The sequence below is a fragment of the Mustela nivalis genome, assembly GCF_964662115.1.
Source record: "Mustela nivalis genome assembly, chromosome: 18".
NCBI classification, from domain to species: Eukaryota; Metazoa; Chordata; class Mammalia; order Carnivora; family Mustelidae; genus Mustela; species Mustela nivalis.
In genome coordinates, this window is record NC_139037.1 from 36,494,372 (window position 1) to 36,521,917 (window position 27,546).

Here is a 27,546-nt window from a genome sequence, read left to right on the forward strand (position 1 = left end):
TCAGCAAGACTGATCGAGCCACTGCCATTATTGAACGTCTGACAGATCAGTAGCAGATATCCAGTCTGGGCTCTAAATATGTACCATCTCTCCAGGACACTGTCAGTGGGGTCTCTGGGAAACAGGGAGCAAGATAGAAGTAGAAATACAATAGGGGCAACTGGGTGGCTCAGTGGGTTAAAGCCTCTGTCTTCGGCTCAGGTCATGGTCTCAGCGTCCTGGGATCAAGCCCTACATCAGGCTCTCTGCTTGGCAGGGAGCCTACTTCCTCCTCTCTCTCCACCTGCCTCTCTGCCTACTTGTGATCTCTCTCTCTCTGTCAAATAAATAGATAGATATTAAAAGAAAAAAAAAAGAAATAAGATAGAATTATTGGGGGGTGCATTATCTGTCAATGATAAAAGGAAGTGGGAGCAGAGTAGACAGGAAGTGCCTGCCAACTGTGATGCAAATCTGACACCAGTGAGAGAAGAGAGAGAAGGTATACCACATGGGTAAGAAGGAGCTCCAACGGAGGTGAACGAGAAGTCTCCACGAGGTCAGGGGGCACCTCTTGGGTAAAAATAGGCTGGTCAGGAACTGTGAGCCTAAGAAATCTGTGCCCTAAGCTTGAAACAAGAGGCAAAGTCTGAAGGCACCCATAGATGGAGGTACTTGTCATTTAACCATGGGCTATTTATGGAAAGGGAACTTGAGCAGGGCTCCTTCATAACCGCCAAGTTACCCACCAGCCACACTGATTACAAATTGATTACATCAGGCACATCACACCATGGAGGCGGTAGTATTTCATGCTTGCTTATGACTGTTACTGATTCTTAGTAAGGATTTGCTTTCTCTGACCTCAGTTTCACAATGCCATTGTCAGGAAAATCTCACGTAACATTGCTTCCAACCAAGGGACAAAATTTATACAGAAGGAGGTTCAACGTAGCAGAAAACCAAAGGGTCCAGTAAGTGTTATATTTGTTTCAGACGGTTAGTTCTGTTTCAGAAGACCTAACTGTTACATACGCAGAAATTTTGAGAGATCATTGTTAAAACATTGATGGATTGAAATTGGCCATAGTGGAAGTATTTACCTAACAAGACTAAGGCAAACTACAAATTGGAGGGTTTTCTTACGCACAAGCCAATTTACCAATACACCAGTGAATCTGGTGGTGCTAATATATTAAATTGCCCATATTTATTGGCAACCTCAGAGAATGCTGGGATGTCCACTTCAAGAAGAAGCTAGGACACCAGATTGGGAATTGCCCTTTGGGTCTTACAGGTGGTGTTTTTCAAGATGCAATACCTATTTTGAACCAAAGACCTTATGTGATGCTATGTCCACAATAGGTAGGGTGCATTTTTCTGGGAACCAAGGAGTAAAAACAAGAGATGACCCTCCTCCCTAATAATTCCACTAGGGGAATTTATGCTTCCTGTTTCCTGAACTTCAGTCTCTGCTGGACTAGAGATCCTAGAAGGAAGATTTCTACTAGGGGACATAGTGTGAATTTGACTAAATCTAAAGCGATAGCTGCTGCCTTGTCATTTGGAATTTTTTACATCAGTATACTTGCAGGCAAAGCAAGGAGTTGCTAACCTGGTGAAGTAATTGGACCTGCTTATCATCATAGAGTTTCTACTCTCTCTCTCTCTATAGATGATAGATAGATAGATGATTAGATAGATAGATGGATTGATAGATGATAGATAGATAGTGGAAGCCAGGAGGAGTTTGTCTGGAACTGAAGGAACTTACTTGGGTGGCAACTCTTGATGATTCCTTGTATGTTAACAACTGCAAATAGGTAACTTCTTATGGCTTGACAAAGGTATGGTAACTAGATGCTCAAATCCACCAAGCATGAAAGTCTAGTTACCAGGAAAGCAGCCTAGACTCTTTGAACTTCTGGCAAAGGGTGAAGGGATTCTAGAAGTGGTGGTGGAAGAGTGAGCTAATGAATAGCAAAGACCCAACCTTAGGACAAAATGACCAACTTCACCTTGTCCCACGAACTTTCCTGTTGTATTGTTTGTTTGTTCATTAACTATGAGTGGCCACCATCCTGAAGAGCAACTGTTTTAAGGGTAACCTTAATGTGGGTCATAAATTGACCTGAGAGGTCAAGAGACAGATGTAGCAGAGGCTGTTGGTGCCCCCCCCCATATCCATCTTCAGATGGTATCACTTCAGTGAGGTAGCTGACTTCAAATTGCCAATATCTGCCTTTTTCCTGGAAGACTTTCTCCGAAGCCATGTGAAGCTACCCTTCCTGATTGCAGCACAGCTTGGATATTTAAAAAATTGATATCACCTAGGAGCAGCTCTTCTTTGATGATATGCACCTCCTGCCCCAAAAACAGTAGAATAGCACTAAGGCACCTGTTCCTCTTCATTTACCAGAGGTTCCCTACAAGATTAAGCTCTAGTTGGCTGCGGTTGGATGTTTCAATAATGACATTTATCCTTTTTGGGGGGTGTATGTATGTGTGTGTGTGTGTGTGTGCATTCATTATGTCTCATTTTCTCACTCCCCTATTAATGTTTCTGTCACCTCCCAGAAAATCAATTAGCATTTTTAATCCCTATATCAAGGTCTACTTCTGGAAGAGAGCTAAGCTAAGATAAATGGATATGGTGGATATGGGGAAAAGTAGACAGAAATTCTAAAACTATTTTGAAAGTTGAATCAATAACACTTGAAGTTGGGTTGAATGCAGCCCCTGAAAGAAAGAGAGAAACAGGATTGATGCCTAGTGTTTTGATATAAGCAACTGGGTAGAAAGTGGTGTCTTTTACTGAGGTAGTGGTAAGTAGAGGCAGAGAAAATCAATAGTTTCATTTGTTGACATTGCATTTAAGATTGTTATAAAACAACAAAGCATGGGTTTCAATTGCCACCAAGATAGAACTTTGGAGCTGCAACCTTGGGAAAAAAATGTGACTTTGGAAAAATAGAGATGGCTGCAAGAAGTTAGATGTCACCCTGTAACTTTCTATGACCTTGAAATGTGGTTAGAGCAATATCTCACTGTGCCAGTCAGCAGTGCCCCAACCCTCAATGGATGTGCTTGCTCCATGAGTGAGAAGTGTCTTTATTGTTATAAGCCATTAAGAATTTAGGATATTGTTACCATAGCAGAGACTGAATTATCCTGACTGGTACAGAAATCCTTCCTTAATTACAACAAGGGGTAAGAAGAGATGAGGGACATGATTTAAGGTAGTTTTGGGATCTGATGGTGAAAAATAAATAATTTTACATGTAATGGTACTTTAGAAGGAAAAATAATATAAACACTATTTCCTTTCCCAAAAAACAGTTGCTAGAAAATGCTGTCTAGTACTGTTTCTCCAGCTGGCTTAACAGGAGTGTGACCTTTACCTGGATTGACATTCCAGAGTATATGCAATCAAATGTAAAAAAATCCATTATTGTGTCAACTTTCAATTGGTTGTGTAACCCAGAATGCAGGTCACACACAAATCGCTGAACCATTGTGCTGTAATTTCCTTTTATACTGGATGTTTTGCTGCTAGTTTACTGTCTGCTCTTGGCTTTGTTTCTGTTCACATTAAGAAGTCTTCTTTCCTGCTGACAGGCAGGTGAGGACAGGTAGAGAATGAAGGTCTCCATGCAGATTCTCTAGGCACATCCACTCACAATTAATTGAGAACTGGTTGCATTTCCCCAAGTAGTTGAATGGGTGATTGCCTAGTAGAGGTGAGTACCTATAGCCACCCTCCCTTTCAGAGTAATCTTGCTACAGCTGCTTGCTGAAGTTTAAAATTCATTTACTGGAGACACAACCTTTTATTCCCAGGCTACAGAAAAGGTTTCAATTGCAAATGTCCATAGGAGGGGGAGGGGGAATGTGTGTGGAGAAAGGAGGTATATAAATCACATCTAACTAGGAAAACAACTCCCTTTATGCTTTTACAACAGGAAAATTTAATGCAGCCAAGTGATTGCATAAATGATGTAAACTCAGAGATTAGCAAGAGCAGAAAGTCACTGCTTCCCTTAGGCTGATTGAACTAAAGGAGGAGGCAGAGTTTGTGAAGCCTAGGGACCAAGGTCACCCCTGTGAAACTTAACCATAGGACCCCATTTGCTGGGGCTGCAGCCACAGAGGAAACTAACCGCTGCCAGAGAAATTGCCCAGGGCGGAAAGAAAGGTAAAGAAACACCCTGCCTCTCCCATCCTCCAATCTATACCATTGGCTAAACCCGTTGGAAGTTACAATGCAAGTCTGGATGGAGAAAGCAGCCTGTGGGAGTCAGACCTCTTGTGATACAGAGCAGAACAGAGAAAAGGTAAAATATGAACTGATGCTAAAACAGGCACAGGACTGGTACAGGAAACCATGGCACACAGGATTTGAGGTTGGTGTCTAAATACAATTCCTTTGGCAGCTTTGCCTATGCCATCCCCACATTCTTTAGGATCCCTTAATCATCTTCTCTTCTGACTTCCCTTCTTCAACATTGATCTAGCTGTGGGTTCTGAAGAGGTGTAATAGAGCCTATTAGGGGATCCTTATTCCCTGCCTGTAGTGATTTGGCAAAGGAAGGACGTCTGACTAAGCTGCGGCAACCAGTCATCACTAAGATTTTTCGTACTGAAGCTGACAGAAAGGGGTCTGCTCTGGTTGTAGTGTTTTAAGCATGGTGTCTGTATGTACCCCTTGTCCTTGACCTCTGACGTGTGAATAAAGTCCAATAAGTGGGCCAGAACATCGTCATGTTGATGTGGACAGGGAAACAAAGGCAGAGAGGAGAAAGAGAGAGAGACTAGAAACGTTCTGAGTCCATGGTTCTAGGAATCACTAAGGAAAACCCTACCTCTGCTCTGCTCTACCTCTACTCATTCTATAATATGGTTGCTTAAGCCAACAGATTTTCCTTCCGGATGAATGTATTATATTAGATTTCTGCCCCTTATAACTAAAACACAGAGATGTTCTGAGCAAGCAAGAAAAAGAAGAGACTGACCTCATGCTACAACTTTCGCTAAAGAAAAAGAAAAGCTGAGAGGGAAGGTAGTACAGTGGCCCCACTGAGCACAGTCTGGGCTTCAGCAAGCTGGTGACTGGCATACTGATGTACGGATGCATGGTTTTACCAAGAATGTCCTGCTTGCTTACAGATATAAATAACATGAGATAAGCTTAAGTCATGAGATGGGGCTTCTGGGCAATTCTTTTACAAAGAGGAGGGGCTCATGGAGGTGACAGGCTTCTTTAGCCCTATACCCACCCACCACCCAGATATACCCATACTCTCTTCCTTTCTGCCTGCCACACAGACAAGTGGCTGCCATCATAAAGTCATAAATTTGAGGACCTTTCCCTAAAGATAAGCAGAGCTGAGAGATGAAAGGAAACCAAGTTTTCCATGACAGCACGGGGTCAACATACAGCCCAGGGCTGCTTAGACTTATCATTACCTGAAAGAAAAATATTGTGTTTTTTTTTTTTTTTCCTTTTTTGGTTTTATTCTTTTGCATTATTTAAGTCATTGTTTTCAAGTCCTAACTAGTCAGAGCCAATCAGAATCCCTAAGTGATAAAAGAATCCATCTCTGCCTTCTTATTAGAGGCCCTTTTCCCCAAATGAAAATTTTGAGCTTTGACTTCTCTATAAGAACTTTGGAGGGCGCCTGGCTGGCTCAGTTGGAAGAACATGCTACTCCTGACCTCAGGGTTGTGAGTTTGAGTACCATGTTAGGTGTAGAGATTACTTAAATAAATAAATAAAAACTAAAAAAAAAAAAAAAAAAAGACCTCAGGAGAGGAGGCCTCCAGCTGCCATGCCTTCTTTATGGCCAGGGTAAACCCAGGAAATGTGAAAATCCTGATCCCGCTGTGGGTCACAGGCTAGAGCCAGGAGCTGGTAAGAGACACTTGGCCAGAACAGCTGGGGGTGGGGGCTACAGGATTCGAAGCCCGGTAAGGTGAGATGCACAGATGGTCTAGATGCACCAGGAGGTACCCACCACACTGTGACTTGTTCATCGATAGCCCTGAAGCCTGTCTCTTCCTTACATGAAGAAGAACTCTTTGCTTCTCCTGTCCTGATCTAGCCAAGGGACTCATCAATGTGGGGATTTCTTTGCATCATCCTTTCTATGATCAGCTCTTCCTTCCTGTAATGGTTAATTTTAGGTATCAACTTGACTGGTCCAAAAGGTGCCCAGATATTTGGCTAAGCATTATTCTGGGTACATCTATGAAGGTATTTCTGGATGAGATTAGAATTTGAATTGGTAGATTGAGTAGAGCAGATTGCTGTCCCCACTGTGGGTGGACTTCCTCCAATCCTTTGAAGGGCTGTGCACAATAAAAGATTGAGTAAGAAAGAACATTGGTTTTCTACATGACTATCTTTAAGGGGGTATATCAGTCTTCTACCTTCAGTCTTGGACTCTGACTGGAACTTACATCCTCTTCCGCTGATTTTCAGGTGTTCAAAATCAGACTGGAACTATACCATTGACTCTCCCAAATCTCTGGCTGATCTTGGACTTCTCAGCCTCCAGAATCATGTGAGTGAATTCCTTATAGTAATCTGTATATATAAGATGTATGTGTGCGTGTATCCTGTTGTTATATATGTCTTGTTGATTCTGCCCCTCTGGAGAGCTCAGACTAACACACATTCCCCATGATAAAGGCCCCCAACAGAAGGAGAATGGCAGCTGTACTCTCAAGGCCAGCAGCAGATTGGAGGGTGCTAGTTTTCACCAAGCCCCCAGCCTTTGATGAATCAGGCTTCAAATCTGAGTGAGGGCTGCAGGTCCCAGAACTTACAGGTGCATATCTTTTCTGTCTCGTAAGAGCTCAGACCTTTTATGTTTGGGGAATTGGTAAGATAAAAATCCTTAGAAAACCACAGTCAGTTAATATTCATTTCCAGTGCAAATGCCCCTTGATGGGTTCTACTAAACAAAACAGGGAGAGGATGCTGCCAGAGGAAGTGGGGGACTGAAGACTGTTGTTTAAAAACCAAGACCAGCTGGGAGCAGTTTTAATGCTTCTGTTTATAATAAAGAAATGAAGTTCCAGAAGTTGCTTCTCTGTGCAAAAAGATGAGTGGCTGTGAGCTTGGGGGGGGGGGGGTAACAGAGGGCAGTGCAAAATGGTTTATCGATGTCACATAAAAATAATGAAGACCCTTGGTGGCCCTTATCTTGATTTTGCAAATCATGCAGCATGAATAGGGAATTCTTCCTGGGCCTTTATCATTTCTTTTTTCTTTTCTTTTTGGGGAAAGGTGGGGGGAGCAATGGGCAGGCAGGAGGAAATTTAATTCTCTGTGATCAACAGTAAGGAGGCCAGAATTCTTCCACCAGAATAAGCCTTACTCCTGCGGTCCTTCAGGAGTTCCCCTCCCAGGGCTCTCAATGTGGAACTTTCTTCTTGTCCACCTCAAGGAGCTAGACATTCATTTGGAAGGGTTATCCTGTTGAAGAGGGAAAAGCTCTGTTCATTAGGGCTTTACATAAAGCAGACTGACCTCTCCTCCACTCCCATTTTCCTTGGACGTTCGTGGCATTGAACATCATAGCACAAAGCTGTGTCCCTGTGCAAGATCACATACCTTTGTCCCTGCCAGGAGGACCCGGGCAGCCAGCCATTCTGGGAACACTTTGCCTGAGCAATCTTTTTGAGAGCTTCCTGGAAGGTGCCAGACAAAAAGCAAGCCCTGGGGACAAGGCCTGTTGTCTAGCAGCAGTCCCTATCCCTGTCCCTAAGCACAGAAGTGTCTGTAGTGGTAATGGGTGGGTCTGAACATGGGTTTGACTTCATGACTCTAAGATTTCCTGTAAGCCCAGGGGAATCCCATCACAGATTAAGCTCCTTGGGAAACAGACTCTGAGATGGAGATGAACAGGCAGGATGTTATTAGGAGAAGCTGTAGGGATCAGCATCTGCTGGAAGAGGGCAGACAGGAGCAGGATTAGGCAGAGGGAAACACTGCGCTGGGATGCAGGACGGACAGAGGCCCCAGCCAGCCTTGCAAGAAGTCCTGCAGCTGTGGACCTGCAGAGATGCTCCTGGTGGGATGAGGGCTGGGACTTCATACCCTCCCTCCACTGAGCAGTCACTGGATGTGGGCTTCTCTGGAAGGTGTGTGACCTTGGGCAAGGCTGTTTTCCTCAAGATAACTCTCCTAGAGGAACAGCAAAAGGAATCCTACAGCTGCTTTCCAATCCTTCATTGATGGTTTTCACATCGCCATATCAGCCGACCTCCCCTTTGGTCCTAGCTCCTAGGATTCCATGAATGTTCTCTAGGGCTCCAGCAGTGTGTGTATTCAGGAGTGCTCCGTACCAATGACCACACTCCACAACTGGGTTAAAACATATAAGATTAACCCCATATTCCATAGAAGTGGAATTTTGGGGAAAGAAGGGGGAACAGAGATCACTAGCTGAGGAAGGCATGAAGGATATTCTGAAAGTAGGCATTGTCCTGTGCAGGAGCCTTTTAATTTTAATTTTTTATATTTTGCTTTACTTTTATTTTTTTTAATTAATAAAAAAAAGATTTTATCTATTTATTTGACAGAAAGAGAGATAGCAAGAGCAGAAACACAAGCAGGGGGAGTGGGAGGAGAAGTAGGCTTCCTGCCCAGCAGGGAGCCTGATGTGGGGCTTGATCCTAGGACCCCAGGATCATAACCTGAGCCAAAGACAGATACTTAACAACTGAGCCATCCAGGCGCCCCTATATTTTGCTTTACTTTTAATATACATGTGTGAGACAGATCAATTCCCTAATCTTCTAGTCAGCCTGGGTGAGACTTGTTTGTTTTCTGGACATTTTCCTTTTCCCTGGGCAGTGCTTGGGAGACAAACTTGATATTGGACACATGTCAAATTGTCAGTCCTGAATGCAGTTTATCCTCTCAAAACCTTGCCCTACCCACTGACTTTGCTGGGTTTGTGATCTCCAGAGTGGTGAGCACTGGCCTCTCGGGTGTGTCCACTGGATTCGTCGATACTTCTGGTGCAGTCTACAGGACAGTGAGGCCTCAGTCTGTTGGGACTGGGACCTGCAGCAGAGCACTTGTGCCTTAGAAAGGATCCAGTGTTGCCTCCATTTTGGGCCAGGAGCAGGCAGTAAGTAAGCAGAGGAATACCATCTGCGGGGAGAGGACAATAAAGCTCAAGTTGAAAGAAGAGATCCCTGTGGTCTGGGAGTTAAAAAAGGCATAGCTGCTGACCCGGCTACTTCTCAGACTCGGGGCTGTGAAGCTGGCTCCAGGAGACTCGCGATTAGCTGAGGCAGCAGAGGGGGCATCAGCTTCTTCTCACCAGAAAAGCCCTGCCATTGGGCTAGAAGGGCCTAAGAAAACTATCTCCACATTGCTCCCCTGCCAGTACCCCATCTCGTGCTCAGAACCAGCGAAACTCTTTCTGCAGAGCCAGGAAGCTCACTGCTATTTTCAGACGCAGCACCACAGCTACTGAATTACAACTCTTACTCTCCAGGGATGGGGGCATGTGCAGGGGTGGGAGAGGCAGGGAAGGCCATCTGTGCTGCTGCGCTCACCATCATTCCTCTCCTGGTTTGCGGTGGTCAGGCCCCAGCCTAGATGGAGAAGAACTTCCCTCTTCCCTGGCACCACCCCTTACAGAAAAGCCAAGGTCGGTGGGCCAGGCTGTTCTACCCCTCACTGCCCAGACACTGGGGACCAAACCGTAGGAGCCTTCTAGCCACAGGTACCTCTCTTCTGGGACTGGGGAGTCATACGGATGAGAAGGCTTTACTGTGAATATTAGCAAAAAGGGGGCCAAAAATCTCATAAGTGAGGAGTGAGAGCTATAACACAAGGTCCCCAGGTGGGTCTCAGCAGAGAGGTAGGCCTGACTGAGCACCCCTGTGCCTAGTAGCTTAACCTCCACAGTGTTTCAGTAAGGCGCAGGTGTCTGAATGGAAGCCTGGGAAAGGGCAAGAGGGGAGGGGATAATGGGGAGGATGGAGAAGATCGGGGGATGGAGAGGATGATGAGTATGGAAAGGAAGGGGAAAGGGAGAATGAGGAGGATTGTGAAGGTAGAGAAGATGGGATGTAAGGAGCTTGGGAGAATGCGGGAGGAGGCAGTTAGGGAAGGGCAGATGGGGAGGATGGGAAGGACAAGGGTATGGGGAGAAAGGGGCAGATTGGAAGTATGGAGAAGGGGGATGGGGAGGATGAAGGAATGGGGAACATGGCGTGAATGGCCCAGGTCTATGGGCACATGGCTGGCCCCAGGGAGAGAGGGGTTCTGGAAGATGATGAAAAGGCCATTTTTTAGGAACTCTTTGAGGCCTGATGACCCAGAGCTCGGTTAGTTTCCTAATGCTACTGTAACAAACAACAACAAACTTTGTGTATTAAAGTAATATGTATTATTTTACCATTTTCAAGGTTAGACGTCCAAAATGGATCTTACTGGGCTAAAAATCGACATGTTGGCGAGCTTTGTTCCTTCTGGAGGCTCTAGGGGAGAATCTCTTTCTTGACTTTTCCAGATTCTAAGGGCTGCCTGTATTTCCAGTTTCGGGGGACTTATCATCACATTACTACAACCTCTGCTTCCATAGTCATATCTCTTCTGACTCTGCTCCTCTATCTACCACCTATAAGGACCATTATGGTTACATTGGATCCAACAGAACAGTATTTCCATCTCAAGACTCTTAATTTAACCACATCTGCAAAGTCCCTTTTGCCATGTAAGGAAGCATAGTCACAGGTTCTGGGGATTAGTTTGTGGGTATCTTTGGGAGTCTTTATTTAGACTATTGTTGAGGCCTCATGACCTTAGAGTGCGAACAGGGAGCTTCTCGCAGGTTCTTCTTGGTGTATAGCAGGACTAGCATAGGTGAATCCACAGAAAGCATTGCCCAACCTGCTCCAGGGGGGCAAAATCTGTATCCTAGCCAACAACCATCTCTTCACATTGTTTTGTTTAAATATCCCACCTTCCATGAGAGAGGCTATCAACCACAGAAGTTCTTTTTATAAGTTTCCCTTGCAAGAAGGGCAAGAACACGTTACCCTGTTCTGGTCAAGGGGACTTAGAAATTTTGGGGGTCTTTGGATAATATTTTCTTCTCCAAATGAAATAGACAAAGATGACTGAAGAATCCCTTATTCCTTCCCATTTGTAAGTGCTCGGTGTGAGATCATAATAGGTATAGCTTGGCAGCCATTTTGCAACCATGGGGGGGTGGGGAAGATCAAGAGAACCATAAGAAGTCAACCCAGAGGTTGCTGAGCTACTGAAGGTCTGCTCAAATGTCCTGCCTTTGTATTTATTGTCATTTTAAAAATGTAAATTCTTATTGCTTAAGCCACTGCTATCCCAAGAAACTAAAGTTGCAACCAAATGTTTTCTAAGAGAACAAGTGTAGGGCTGCTACATAGGATGGCAGCAGTAGTGGCATTGGGAGCCCTTACCCTCAAATGGGTTTGTGGAAGGAGCATGTGGATACATGGCTGGTGTATAAGAACACTACACCAGTTTACTAAGGATGCCTGACAAATTATCACAAACTGAGGGGCTTATAACAACACAAATTTATTCTCTTACAGTTCTGGAAACCAGAAGTCCAAAATCCATAGGTATCAGCAGGGCCACGCCTCTTCGAAGACTCTAGGGAAGAAGCTCCTCTGCTCCTCCAGCTTCTGGTGGCCCTGGATGTCCCTTGCTTATGGAGCACCACTGCAATCTCTGCCCTGTCTTCACATCTTCTTTTCCATGTGTGTCTTTTCTTATGAGAACACCAGTCACTGGATTTAGGGCCAACCCTAATTCAGTAAGATATCATTTTAATTGCATCTGCAGAGACCCTATTTCCAATTAAGGTCACATTCTGAGGTTTGGGCAACATGAATTTGGGGGAACACTATTCAACCCTACCAACATGGATGACAATTTTCAGGTTGCTGTGAGGAATACTGCAAGTATTTTCCAAACCACTCAGAGAGGAAAGTTTTCAGAGAGTTAAGGTCCTTCACAGGGCCAGTGAAGTCTGAATTACTATTGTTTTACAATGTGCACTCTAACCCGAGAGCCGTGTGGCTTGGAGAAACTCAGTCTCCCATTGCATTGAATCGCAAGGCAGGCATGTTTTCAGGACTAATGAAAACCTGGAAATGCCAGTGAGATCACAGAGTCATAATTTCTACTCAGTCACATGGAAACAAACCATACAGCAAAGAAACAGGGCCTCCAGGCATTAACACAGAGTTAATGGCACAAGGAGATCTGGAAGGATTGCTGTTGAATATCATTCTCAATGAGCCGTCATGAATCTACATGTACTGAATACTGTGTGGAACAGTGCTGGGCTCACCCTTCTCCTCCCCAACCCTGGCAGTGATCAGGGAAAGGGGCTTATGGGAAACAGAGCTGCCTCAGGTCCACTGATAGAAAAGAACAGGAAGTTTGTGTCACAGGAGAAATACAGACAACATACGTAAGGTTGTGAATGAAAAGCTTTCTGCCCCCACTTGTACAATAGAGCAGTGGTTTGGGGAAATTTCCAAAGGCCCAGAGCTTCCAGAACGACTGTGGAAATGGCCAGAGTCAGAAGATACTGGAGAACGAGAGTTGACTTAGGGGTTTCTGAGGATATGTAACCCCATGTGAGCATGTTCATTTTACAACAGGAAAACCCGAGGTTGGGAGAAAGTAAGCAATGGGTCAAAGTCATCAAGCTGGTCATCTGCAGGACCAAGGTTGAGTCTTCATCCTTTGGGGACCTGGGACCACTTGGACTGTTGCCTCCTCTTTGAGAGAGAGTGCAACCTGCCCAGCTCTGTGAAGAGCCTAGACTGGGTAACAATCCTCAGACTCCTGAATCCATCCTTCAGAAACTAACCCCCAAATATGCTCATGAGCTTTCTGGAGATGTCAGCCAAGTATCCCTCTCATTTTTGGTAAGTGGGAAACTGAGGACCAGGGACTGCAGGGACTTTTGCAAGGACCCATTGCTACTGTCACATTCCCATGGTCAGCAAAACCAAAAAAAAAAAAAAACTCAGCCAAAGTCAAGGAAATACTAACAAAGTCTTCACCAGTAATGTTCTTGGATCAATGACCCAGCCCACAGAGAGGCAGGAGGCTCAGCTCTATCCAGACACCGGGGGAAGGCTGGGTCTTAAGGGGCAATACCTGTTGGGTAAGAGACCTTCCTCCAGTTTTCTCATCTCAGATGAGCAATTCTAACCTCAAGAGATTCAAGACAAAACTCCCCAGAGCAATGAATTGCTTTTATTCTCTTCACTGTTTATTCTTGATGTGATTCACCGCCCTGAATGTTGGAAAATCAAAGGCAGAGCAATCAAAGGCCGGGTGCTGTGGTGTGCTTTTTCCTACTCTCAGGCAGGTACACCCCAGGCTCCCGTCTGGACTGCTGTCCCAACCCACCCTTGTTGGATCCCACCCAGAACCCAAAAATATCCCCAAGGGACCATGCAAATAGCTGGGGCACAGAGTTGAGTTGGAGATTTTCCACATTTTTTTTTTCATTTACTGTGGACCTTATAGGGATATTGGAGGAATAAGTTTTCCTACCTTAAAGCAAGGTAGGAAGTCATTCTTATTCACCACTAATTTAATAAATATTAATTAAGGATGCAGACACTGAGCTATGTGGTAACCCTTGCCCTCACAGAGCCTTTAGTTAGGGAAGAGATCACAATAGCAAATGGAAAACTGTGATGTGGTGCTGGTCATGACAGAGGACTATCAGGAACCTTCTGTACAGGAGCTCCTGGGAGCCTGTGGCAAGGGATATGACCCAGCTAAGGAAGATGAAGTGACCCCCAATTTGAGACCAGAATGATGAGTAAGAGATGATGTGGCAAACAAAAGAGGGAAGGACAGTTTCATGTCGAGGAATGGCACATGCAACGCCTGGAGAAGATGAAGAAGAAGGGTAAACCCAAAGGTCAGCAAAAGACAGTGCATCTGGAGGACAGGAGTGGAGCAGGAGGGCCTTGTTATTCAATGTAAAGGACTTTGCCTATAAGATAGCAATAGGAAACCAATGGGAAGCTTATTAAGCAGGTGACACAAATTAATCACTCTGGCTATAAAATGAAGGAAACATTGGCGGTAGGGGCAGCACGCATGCAGAGGACCTGTGAGGAGTCTGGGTGACGGAGGATTTGAACTGGAGCATCACATAGGTAGCAAGTGGCAAAGCCTGGTCTCAAACCCAAGCTTAAGCTGAATGCACTGCACTGAGCTTCATGGGTACACATCTTAACCACTCCATGAGCTGCCACGTCCATTCTTTGAGGCTTGTTAAGAAAGGCTCTCTGGCACTGTGTCTACCAAGGCACAATGATGTCCAAAGAATGTCAAGTTTGTGCCTTTCCAGAACGGAGCTCTGAAAGAAATGATGATATTTCCCAGCCTGTGGTCTCCAGACCAGCCCTGTGAGGGTGAGCTGTCTACCACCATCCTAGGAAGACTATGCTAGAGTAGGCCGCAGTGAGCCACAGCTCCTTTAGGCCCTACAGGAAAAGACACGATTTCACATAAGGCATTGTCTGGCCAGACAATTCAATTACTCAAATTTTAGCCAAAGTTGGAAATTTCTGGTGCTAAATGGGTTCAGAGATGTAGGGGACAGAGCTGCAGTGAAGGCATTATGCTATAAAATGCTGCACACTTTTTAGAAATGTTAATTGGTTAAAGTGTCATAATTTTTACACACATGTAAATAAGGTTAATGAATTTTATTCCACACAGATGATTTAAATTGTAAAACAATCAAATTACTTTTCAGGTAATACTTTGGGCCCAAATCAAATAAAATTTCAAGTCATTATAACTTTAGAAAAAGAAACTAATTTGAATATGTGATTTAGATCCATTAAAAGTCTTCTCAACTTTAAATAGTGATAATAGAAATCAGAAAAGCTTGAGAGTGGTTAAGATTAATTAAGAGTAAATGCTTTTGGGAAAAGGAAATTATGGTGCTGTAATTTTAGAATGCAAATGAGGTCAAAAAGTTTAAACTAATGTGCATCTATATAAACACTGCCTCAATAAAGGGAAAATATTTCATTTCAAGGATTTATAAGTACTGTATTCTGTACTTCTTGTTACATAAGTAGCGACAAATTGATAAACGGCAACCTGTTGTCAGCTCATTAGAATACCCTTATGGCTGCCAATAGTTAAGCTGGTACCAATTTAGAATTCTTGTTCCGTGACATTTCAGCAGCCTGATTTCTTGGCCCTGTTGGCACCCCACTCAATCCCCGTGAACCTCTTTTTCCTAGCTCAGTGTGCCCATATCTTATTTTGTGGACTTTGCTGCTAAGTCGCTCCCACCTGCAGTGGTCTTGAGGTTCTGGGGCCACCCTCACTACTTTGCCAGCCAGGGGTGCCTGGAAGTTTTGCTCCCCAGCCTTCCTAGGATGTGTGGCCAATGGCTGGCACGAAGGTCCTTTGCCTTGAGATGGGACAAACTCTGGGGTATCATTTACTCCTCATAGGATGGGGCCGGGGCTAGGCTTCACCTGAGATCACAGCATAGCTTGACTTCTGTACTAGGTATGGTTCCTTCAAGTAGAGCCCGAAAAGGAAATTCTCATGCAAATCTTTTATAGAGGGGTTTTCTCAGGTGAACCTTGTAGGGAATGGGGTGTTACAGAAATTTATTGAGACACTTGTTGAAACAGTAAAGACGAGTCAGACTGTTGTGACAAGTGTCATACTATCGCAACAGGGTGGAGAGATCAGGCTCAACTCTGAATACAAGTCGGGAATCACAGCCAGCAAGCCAAGTGAAGGATCCGTGCATGGACAACTAACTACTGGGAGAAGACCCTGAGGGTAGGGGCATTTGTGCAGAAGGCAGGCCAGGGTGATCAGACATCGAGGGTAATCAGTTATCGACGGTAGGGGGATTCATGTGAGGCTGACTTGGCAGGATTATTGCTACAAATAGATGGCACAGGCCAAAGACGGGGCCCGAGGATGAGCCAAGTTGAAAAGAGGCCTCCTAGGAGCCTGACTGAAGTCTGTCCTGAGGAAGCAGGGAGGGCAGAAGATGTGGGTTCAGCTCCAGTCTGTCCCTGCCTGGTCATACAGGATCCTACCTTGAGGCAAGGGAACTGGACTTGTCTATCCCCACATCAGCTAGTGTCTGGCTGTGAGCCAACCGCCAGGGCGTGGATACTCTGCTAATGGGAGACCCAGGAGTCTTCAGCAGCCCACACTCACAGCAGCAGAGGGATCAGCTTCCCTGCTCATTTCCCAGCTCATTCAAGCTGAGCTCCCTTTCCCTATCCTGCCTCCTCCGACTCCTCTCTTCCCCTTCTTGCTTCCTGGGAGCCCTGTCTGCACAGGAACCCTTATCACAGACACTGCTCCAAAAAACTCAACCTAGGACACCCTCCAGCTCTGACACTCGAGAGTTTTACTTGCTTTGATGACCGCAGGCCCGCCTCGTCCTGCAAGTTTCTTCATTCCACGCTAGGGACAGCATCTGAGGTAGTGGGCTCCTGCGGTTCCCACCGGTAGGGAATCTATGTTCCCTTCTTCTAGTAATACTGTTTCAGTTCTCCTCTGAGGAACCAAACGTTCTCTTCTCTTAATCTATAAGATTCCGGTGTAGCACACAAGTGTGCACGTGCGCGCACACACACAATTTCTCTCCTACCCACACAGACACAGACACTCACACAGGCGCCAGAGGGAGCCATCTGACCTAGGTCTGGACAATCAGAGTCTAGGGATGGCAGGTGATCTGAGCTGATCCAGTGAGCCTCAGCCATGGGAGTTTGGCTGGAACTCTTGGAGAAACGGTGCTGTGCCCTCTTTCCACTGAGATGGTTAATCTGCAAGAAATCAGCCTGAGGCTGCTGAGGGTCATCTTCCCACAAATAGGATGATTCTGACCAAGATGGAGGCAATCACAGAAGCATGAAAGACAACTGGCGACAGCATGTGAGCCCTGGGCCGTCCTCTGGACTTTGCAGTTGCATGAGCCTATTCAGACCCTTTCGCTGGGTGTGAGCCACCCGGAGATGAATTTCCGTCACGGACAAGAAAATGAGCCTCCTCTAATTCTGGCTGATAGGAGTCTGGTGAAAACCAGCTTTAGATGGTTCATTGGACTCCATTGTCTGGATTCTGGGCGGCTGACCTTGATCAAATCTATCACCTCTCATTGCCTCCATTTCCCTACTGGTCCTATGTATTTCCTAGAGTGGAGGTAGAGCTCTCCAGGACTCTGTGGAAGATTCCTCCAAAAGTGTGCCCTGGAGTCCATGCTCTCCTCTCCAGTCTCCTAGCCCCCAGGACTCTGAGTTCTGATGCCACAGTTTCTTCACAAGGGCCAGATCCTCTCCCTGCACCTAACTTTACCTCCAGCAACTAGTCCAGGACGGCCCAACCTCCGTGTACACATCTGGGAACTGGGCCCCTGTCCCGGGACTCCTCTGTCTACTAGAGCAACCCTTGTGATTTTTGTGATCACAATTCTTGTTCATCATTTCATTCTCCATTCAGACAAGATCAGCCTCTGTGGACCGCCTCTCTCCTGGGCCCACGTAGCTGCATACACAGACAGAGTCAGGGATTGGAGGGATGCTAATGACACGTTCCAGCTACTCTATTACCTGCTATGGCATCTGGTTCCTTCATATTTCAAAAAGCCACGGATTTCCATACATATAATGGGAATCATAAGCATCAGAAGTGAGTATCTTTGGCTGGGTTGAGTTGAATTTTCTCAGGATTAAATAACAGGTTGCAGCAGATACTGTCAGGCTCTGCCCATATTCCTTGGGGTTGCTTCACCATCCCCTTCAGCATCCCCTCACTGGCCCTAGGCCAGAACCTACATCTCTTTCTGGGAAGGCTCTCTTCAGGCTTCTGGAAACTACTTCATCTACTCTCAAGGAAGAAGAGCCAGAAATACCTGGTTAATGTACACCTCCCTCATTTCTACTCTTTAACCAATGCCTGACAGCATAGAGGTACAAATGGGCATGAATGCATCTGGCCTCTTGTGCTAGAACTGAGCAGCTCTGAGACTAGATACTTCCAAGGTCCTCCTCTACAGGGCTCTGCTTGGTACCATATCCTTCCATTCCCAGGCCTACATTCCACCTCCCTCCAGTGTTTTCCAGGGGAGAGTTTTTACAAAGCCGCTGTCTAATGCTTAACAGAGTATCTTACACACAGTTGGCGCCCCAGCAGTGAAGGCTACCTTACTGTTACATAGTACCTGCCAAGGGGCAGCACTGGCAGCATAAGCACAAACAGAGCGTAAATCCCAGGAGGTGGACACATGTGTGCATGTACATATGTGCATGCACACATGCACAGTTCATTCCTGGCAGACACAGCAAACGTCCTACTTGATATAGGTGATGCTCTTCTAAGTCATGTCCAATGGCGCCACGGAAATGTTACCATGAAACCAATGCAAGAAGAGTGTAATACCTCTTGCTTTAAGACCAGTCCCCAAGCATAGAACTGAACAACCTGGGGCTTCTATATGTGGGTACCAGGAAGCAGGCTGCTTTCCAACGTGCCCATGAGCTAGCTAACTGAACAGCACAATCACCCGTCACATTTATATTTCCCCTAATTTACCAGGACCTCATGAAAAGATTGGCAGGACAGGGACAGGGCTAAGGAGAACCACATATTTAGGAGCATACTTAGGAAAGGAGGAGCCCGCTGTGTTTGGGAAGGAGAAGGAAGCTCCCAGCAGAGGGCCAGCCATGTGCTAGCTGCTCTGAACACCTCAAACCCTAGCCTGGGTACTAACTGATGTCAGGGGGATGGTGGGACCCTTCCTGTGAAGGCACATGGGGATGTGGGGCTGACTCTAAAGGTAGCCAGATGAAAGCCTGGAGCTGCTGAGAGCCACTGTATCAAGAAAACTTGCCTGAGAGCGACCAAAGGAAACAAAGCTGTGAATTAGAAACACAATGCAAGAGATGTTTTATCTGTTAAGCATCTCAATTCAGCCTGATCTGAAACCTGAAAAGTCTTTGTTGCTGAGCCAATTCAATCCCTTTTTAGTTTCAGCCAGTTGAAGAAAGGCCCTGTCCCTTTAAACAGAGGTAATTAACAAGAGGCAGAGAGACTGTGGGCACAAGTGGAAAGTCTCAGCTGACTGAGCTATTGGTGCTTTTGTGTCCTTAGCTCAAAACTGGTACCCTTGGGGCACCTGGGTGGCTCAGGGGGTTAAGCCTCTGCCTTCAGCTCAGGTTATGATCTCAGCATCCTGGGATGGAGCCCCGCATTGGGCTCTCTGCTCAGTGGGGAGCCTGCTTTCCTCCCTCTCTGCCTGCCTCTGCCTACTTGTGATCTCTGTCATATAAATAAATAAAATCTTAAAAACAATACAAAACAAAACAAACAAACAACAACAAAAAAAACCTGGTACCCGTAATGTGAAAGTTACTTGAAAATGTGGGGCTTCCTCCTAAACCTATATCTACCTTTTGGTGCTGCCCACATCTTACCATTCAGGTACAGGCCTCCTCCCTGAAGGGTACCTCCTGAGACCAAATAATTTCAGCTCCCAAACCTTCACTTGAGCACAGACTTTGCAGTGAAGATTGGAGAACTGAGGCCTGGAAAGTCAACTCTGCCAGACCTGGCCAGGCCCAGAGAGTTGATTGCTGGGGAGACACACTGTCCACTCAATCACCTTGAATGAAAGGACAGGACTTCTCAGTCACCTTGAATGAAAGGATAGGACTCCCAAGTCTGCTCCTTTGGGAGTAGAGAGAAGAGGAAAGCAGGCAGAGTTACTAGAGCAGCCATTAGCACATGCCTAAACAAAGCCACCTTCCATCTGAAAGGCTCAGAGGCCAATGGGAACTAGAGGAAGTTCAGAAGACAGCTCTGCTGTGTCATTAATACTGTGCAAGTAGTTACCAGGTGAAAATCGGACTGCTGCTGCCACCCCAACTTCACAGGGCAAAAAGGCATTTGCATGTTCTCTTATCAAGGAGGGGTGCCAGGTCCCTCCAGGATTAGAAAAAAGTTGCAATTCTTAGTAATTCTTCACTGATGGGCTTGAATCCCCTGCCAGGCTTCCTCTCCCCGACAGCCTCCCTTTTGTGTATTAGAACAAAAGTCTTTAGGGAAAAAATAAAATCTGGAAGCCTGTTTAACTAGGAGTTGAGACACAGCAGGGATTTTGCTTCATTTGTGCAACCCCTCCTCAGGCTGGACACCGGACTGGATTAGAACTTTGGTCAGTACAGCCTGGTACACAGCCTATCAGTCTGGGCTCTGCCAATTAAAATTTTAAGTAAAATAAATATAACACCTATGATTTTGCCCTTGACACACAGTACAAGAAGTATGAACACTGTATGTCTGTTTTATCCTAAATAAATGAATGTGGCTCATGTATCGCCTGCCTACCCGCTCCTTTATCAACCTTTGTTGGTGGGCGGCAGCACTTCCTGTCTCTATAGTGCAGAAACCCTCATGGCCTCCAAGGTCTTCAGTCTCTGGGGCTGTCAATTTCCATTCTCTCTGCCTACCAATGCCCTGTGAGGTCCACTCCAAGGCTGTGCTTCCAATCTTGCCACACCAAGCCTGGCCCATACCCTTTCTGATTCAGTGTACCTAATATCTGGGAAGCTTCCCTAAGAATGCCCAGGAACTACCCTCTTCCAGGATCCTATATGTACAAGGCAGCACAGGTCTCTTTCCACCATCTCAAATTCCCAAATCCTGTCTCTGGGGAGGCTCACTGCCCCTCACCTTTTTTTTTTTTTTTTTAATTTTTTAAAAAATTAATTATTTTTATTAACATATAGTGTATTATTTGCCCCAGGGGTACAGGTCTGTGAATCGTCGGGCTTACACACTTCACAGCACTCACCATAGCACATACCCTCCCCAATGTCCATATACCCCTCTCCTTTATTAGGCCATTTCTTCTGTTTAAGATACCCTCAGTGGGGGAGTATTGGCTGGGAGAGGACACAGGGGGAACTTTCGGGGACTGAAATGTCCCTGTCTACATTTGGGTGATGCTCACCTACACAGGGTGTGCCAATGTGAGATTCAAGGAGCTGCACATTCAGTGTCAGTCCCTCAGCATACATTATCACTCAGTTTAAAAAATTTACCTCCACAAAAAAAAAAAAAATATTTGTTAGCTTGAACTGAAGGGGGGGCAAATAGCCAATGTATGGCCTCACTAAAGGTAATTTCATAGGTTCACGCTATAGTTTTGGGTGGGTCTGCCTACTGTGTGCTTTTAACAAAAATTGTTTTCATCCTTTAAAACAGAAAATTTTACATAAAATTCTAGATTTCTGGTTCCAGTCAGAAACCAGGGGGGCACTTGATCTTCAGTTGTATTTGATTTTGAACCATGTACTCAGGCATCAAAACACACAATCAAAGGCCCCAAAAGCTCTTCAAGAGGTATTGGGACTAGTTTCCAGGAGTACATGTAGGTGCGGAGCAGGGGCACAGAGTTGTGATGTGGGGATTCCTCTCATTCCTTTGTGAAATAATTATCATAGCAGAAAACAAGATTATATTTCTATCAGGTTTCCCTGCTATACCAAATAAAGCTTTCAAAGTAAAAAAATGCATATACATACATATATGCGTCTAGCTAGCTAGCTACCAAAATGTATATATTTTCTCTTTCTCTTATTTCACTTAAATTTTCATTCATTAATTCCTGTTCTACTATTTTTTTCTTCTCTTTCATAGGTTGCTACTAATTTCTTACAGCAATTTACAAATGCCCTACTACTCTAAGAACCATTGAAATCACAGTTGGGAACCTCAATAATTTCACCAAGGCAGAAGCTATTAAATGCAAACATTGGCAAAAGTTTTTAATGCTGCAGAATATCATGAAAAATGCCAAGGTAAGCTCATTGTTGCTGCGGATTTAATTCATCCTCCTCTTAAAAGCTAGAAATCTCCTCTCTGCCCAGCAGGACCCGAACAAGCCTTAAATGAGGGCCATGTGAGGCCACATCTGGCTGATTCCTCCCCTCCCCAAAACCCAGCATGGCAGCAGAGTAGGCAGCCCTGAAGGAACAGGGGATGGAAAACTCTGCTAATTTTTCTCATCCCATTACAAGCTCAGAACTGAAATGGACACAACAATAGTTAACCCCACAGCCTGCAGACTCCACTAACCATGAAAACAAAGCTACCTTATGTACTTCTTTATACTTTTCAAAATCATTTCCCTATAGGTACTCATTGAAACCCCAAGAAGTAGAGAAGCTGCCCTTGAAATTGGAGTGCTGTGGGGCCCAGAAAAGAAAGAGCTCAGTGTTGGTCTGCAGTTTGCCATCAAAGCCAGGGCAAACCAAGGTCTCTAGACCCCTCATTACCTCTTCTTTCTAGATCCAGGACACATCCCAGTGCTGCTAGAGCCAACACGTCATCTCACTACTGGCTGAATGAGAGAATAACACAAGAGGTCTGCATTTTGGAGTCACAAATAGGAGAGCTGCTTACAAATTAATTAAATAAAAAGTTAAACATTTTTTAAAAAGCATACCAATTAGTTAATGTATATAAAATGAGCAAATTTCTAAGAGATCTAACTACCAAACTGCTATAACTACCTAAGCTCATTCAAGGATAGATAACCTGAAATAAAACTATGAAAGTAAATCCATAAATTCTTTCTGTAAATAAAACTACAGTAACTTTACTGCTTCACTATGAATTCTACCCAACACTTAAGAACATATTCATCTCAATTCTACACAATTCTTTCAAAAAATATAAAAGAAGGGAGGGCTTTTGTGTGGCACAGTTGGTTAAGTGTCTGACTCTTGATTTCAGCTCAGGTCATGATCTCAGGGTCATGAGATTAAGCCCCATGTCAGCTCCACACTGAGCACAAAGCTCACTTAAGATTCCCTCTCTCTGCCTCTTCCTCTGCTCCTCCCCATCCTGCTCATATTTCTCTCTCTCTCTCTCTCTTAAACTTCTTTTAAATTTAAAAAATAGAAAAGAAAGGAACACTTCCTAACTAACTTTATGAGGCCAGCATTTCCCTGATACAGAATTAGAAAGGGACAAATCAAGAAAGAAAGAAAGAAAGCAACAACAACAACAAACCAAACAACTGCAGATCCACCTTATCTCTTACAACCATAGATGCAAACATCATAGAAACAAATTTAGAAATGGAATCTAGCAATGTATTTAAAAATGTAATAAAACATGACCAGTTAGGATTTAGTTCAGGGCACTCAAGATTGGCTTAACATAAAAAAAAAATCAACCAAATTATTATAACCATATTAACATACTAAAAAAGAAAAACTATATATATAATTATCTAACTAGATGCTGAAAAGAAAATTAACTTTTGAAAATATTCAACAACCATTCAAGATAAAAATTCTGAGCTAACCAGAAATAGAAGAAAACTTCCTTAACCTGGGAAAATGGCAAGGTGGTTTGTGTTTAATACTTTGAGTCAATGTTACACTTAAAATTCTAGCCAAGGGAATAAGGCAGGAAAAATAAATAAACATCTGGTCTGCAAAGGAAAAAATAAAATTATTTTTAGTTAATGAGGGGATGAGGGGAAGATAAGGAGATGTTACCTAAATAGAAAATTATAAGAAATCTACATACACAAAATTTACTATAATTAATAAGTGAGTTTTGCAAAGTCAAAAGATATAAATTCTATATTTCAAAAAATTGTATTTATTTATGCTAGAAGCAATACTTGGAAATAACTATTTGAAAAGCAACAGAGCATCACCTTATTTATTTATTGTCAATTGATTTTTGATAAAGGTGTCAAGACAATTTAATGATGAAAGAATAATATCTTAAACAAATGGTGCTGAAAAAACTGGTTATCTAGATGTTAAACACGGAATTTGAGCCCTACCTCATTTCATATACAAACATAACTCAAAATGAATCAAAGACTTAGCTAAAACTATCAAACATTTAGAAGAAAACACAGGCACAAAATGACATGACCTTGAATTGGGCAATGGCTTCTTAGCTATGAAATCAAAGGGCACAAGAAACAATATAAAAAAAAACCAATAGGGGCACCTGGGTGGCTTAGTGGGTTAAAGCCTCTGCCTTCAAGTTCAGGTCATGATCCCAGAATTCTGGGATTGAGCCCCGCATCGGGCTCTCTGCTCGGCAGGGAGTGTGCTTCCCTTCCTTTCTCTCTCTGCCTGCCCCTCTGCCTACTTGTCTATCAAATAAATTTAAAAAAAAACAAACAATAAATTGGACTTCACTAAAATTTAAAACTGCTGTGCCTCAAAAGACACCATCAAGAAAGTGAAAAGACAACACACAAAATGGGAGAAAGTACTTGCAAATCATATATGTGATGAGTGATTTATATCTAGAACATATAAATAACTCTTAAAATTCAATAATAAAAAGACAGACAACCCAATTTAAAAATGTCTATAGGAGGTACCTACGTGATGCAATTGGTTATGCATCTGACTCTTGATTTTGGGTCAGGTCATGATCTCAAGATTACGAGACTGAGTCCCATGTCAGGCTCCATGCTCAGCACACAGTCTGCTTAAGACTCTCTCCCTCTCTCTGGGCCTCCCCCCACCCCTGCTCACTCACTCCATCTCTCAAAATAAATATAAATAAATAAATAAATAAATAAATAATCTTTTGAAAAATGAAGGATCTTGGAGGCCCCTGATTGGTTCAGTTGGTTGTGTCTAACTCCTGATTTTGGGTAAGGTCATGATCTGAGGATGGTGGGATTGAGCCCCACATTGGGCTCCATGCTGGGCATGGGCTCTGTTAAGAAGTTTCTCTTCCTCCCTCTTCCTCTTCTTGCCTCTAAAAATAAATAAATAACAAAAAATAAAATTAGTAAATAATTTGAATACAATTTCTCCAAAGAAGATACGTAAATGGCCAATAAGCACATGAAAAATTGCTCAATATTGCTAATCACCAGGGAAATGCAAATCAATGATAAGTGAGGAATGAAACACAATAAGATAATACCACTTCACATCCATGAGAATGGCTAAAATTAAAAGGTCACATAAGGACAAGTGTTGATGAGGATATAAAAACAATGGAAGCCCTCATATTAGGCTGATATGAATGTAAATGGTGTAGCAATGTGGAAGACAATCTAGTGGTTCCTTAGAAAGTTAAACATACAGTTACAGTATGACCCAGCAATTTCACTACCAGATATATACCAAAGAGTAAAACAACAACAACAACAACAAATGTTCACATAAGAACATATATGTAAAAGTTCATAATGATGTAGAAATGTTGGGGTTCAGACTTGATAGCCAAGGAAGAATTCTTGAGATGTCTTCAGTGAAGAAAGATGGTTTTATCTTTGTGTAGAAAGGGCTGCAAGTGGGTGATGAGGAGTAGCTGATTATATGCTTTCAAGTTTGGAGGGGTTTAGGGATAATCTAAGTCTCTAAGGAATTTTGGAAGCAAGGTTTCTAGGACCTTGAGCTATTGTTAGGAAAAAGTCATTTATTACTGTCCTGTAAACTCTCTGTTATGAGATGCTTCAGATGTGCACCAGAGGGCCATACATTTGGAGAATGATTGCTAACATGTATCTTGTGGGGTAGAGATAAAGGAAGTTTCCAAAGGAATTTTTTATGTTAAAGTAGACTTACAGGATCCTGGGGAGTTAGGCTAAGATTGCCTGTTAACCTCAGCAAAGTGTCAGCACTGAGACAGCTTAGCTCCCAAATGAAGGTCACTCTGCCTGTTTCAAAGAATTGTCAAAGGGCTGTAGGCAGTAAAGAAATTTAATTTTTTGTTTTGCCTTGGTTTCCCACAACAATAAAATGAATTCAGGAATATAATGCAAATGTCCATCAACTGCTGAATGTATAAATAAAATATCATATACCCATACAATAGACTATAATTCAACAATAAAAAATAATAAACTACTAACACATGCTAGAGCATGGATGAATTTTTTTTAAAGATTTTATTTATTCATTTGACAGAGATAGAGAGCACAAGAAGGCAGTGTGGCAAGAAGAGGGAGAGGGAGAAGCAGGCTCTCTGCTGAGCAGGAATCCTGATGCAGGACTTGATTCCAGAACCCTGAGATCATGACCTGAGCTGAAGGTAGCCACTCAACTGACTGAGCCACCCAGGCACCCCTAGAGCATGGGTGAATCTTAAAAACAGTGCATTATATGAAAGAAAATGATTACAGAAGACCACATGTTATGTTATTCCATTTATATGAAATTCCCAGAATAGATATGTAGGGATAGGGACCAGGGGAATGGGGAAATGGGGAGTGACTGCTGATGGATGCAAAGTATTTTGAGGGGTACAGGGAGAGGGGTAATGGAAATGTTCTAAAATTGATTGTGGTGCTGGTTTTACAGCACTGTGAATAGACTAAGAATTATTGATTTGTACACTTTAAATAGATAAATTATACATGTTGATATATTTCTCAATAAAGTTGTTTTAAAAATATATAAACAAAAAATATGTAAAAGCCTTTTCAGTAACATTCAAAACCAGAAATATTTAGGGTCAAATGAATTAAAGTATGTGCAAGATTTGTAAAACAAAACAAAACAAAAAAACCTGAGATATTATTAAGAAAAAATGAAGAAGGGCTAAATAAATGACTATACTGATATACCATGTTCATAGAAAGCAAGAGTCAATATTGTTAAGACTCCAACTCTTATCCAAAAAGATATAGATGTAACACAATCTTATTGAAAATCTCATTAGGATTTTTTAATAGCAACTAAGGAGCCCATTCTAAAATTTGCACAGAAATACAAAAGACAGAGACTGGGAAAAATTATTTTGTAAAACAAAAACAAAGACAGAAAAGTTGGAAGACGTTTACTACCTGCTTTCAAAACTTTTATAAATCAGCCTGCCTGGGTAGTTCAGTCAGTTAAGTGCCTGCCTTCAGCTCAGGTCATGATCCCAGGGTCCTGGGATGGAGCCCCGCTTTGAGTTCCTTATTCAGTGGGGAGCCTGCTTCTCCTCTCCCTCTGCCTGCTGCTCCCCCCGCTCATGCTCTCTGTCTCTCTGTCAAATAAACACAATATAAACAAACAAACAAAAAAAAACTTCTATAAATCAAGAAAATTGTTGTGGTTGATTAGAGGGTTGACTTCATAAAGGACCAAGGGAACTTTTTCGAGTGAACACAATGCTCTGTCTTGATTCAAACAGGCATATACAACTCACGGACTTCATAAATTTAGACACTTAAAATCAAAGCATTTGATTGTATGTAAATTACAACACAATAATGTTGACTTAAGAGTTAAGCAATTTTATTCAATGGACATTAAAGTATATTAAACACAGCAGAAGACAGGTTTGTTAAAATGAAAGCAGAGCAACAGAAATAATCAGAAGCACAGAGAGAAAAATAATTGAGGAGAATAAAAATACTAAGAAGAGCATTTTTACAGTACAAAAATACCCAATTATATAAAATACCTACAAGTGGAGTTCCAGAAGAAAATGAGAGATAGAATAGGAAAGGAAAAGTATTTGAAAAATTAATG

General features: G+C 43.4%; 1 long non-coding RNA gene across 3 annotated transcripts; it reads left to right on the forward strand.

Moving 5' to 3' along the window:
* The first annotated feature begins 4,021 nt into the window (after positions 1-4,021).
* LOC309853138 lies at positions 4,022-22,659 on the forward strand. Of its 3 annotated transcripts, none has more exons than XR_014305534.1 (4): positions 4,022-4,174; positions 6,461-6,542; positions 21,728-21,888; positions 22,379-22,659. It is a non-coding gene; the product is annotated as an uncharacterized lncRNA (long non-coding RNA). The 3 variants fall into 3 exon arrangements; XR_014305535.1 differs by lacking the exon at positions 4,022-4,174 and adding an exon at positions 4,227-4,382; XR_014305536.1 differs by lacking the exons at positions 4,022-4,174; positions 6,461-6,542 and adding an exon at positions 11,203-11,276.
* Positions 22,660-27,546: the final 4,887 nt, after the last annotated feature.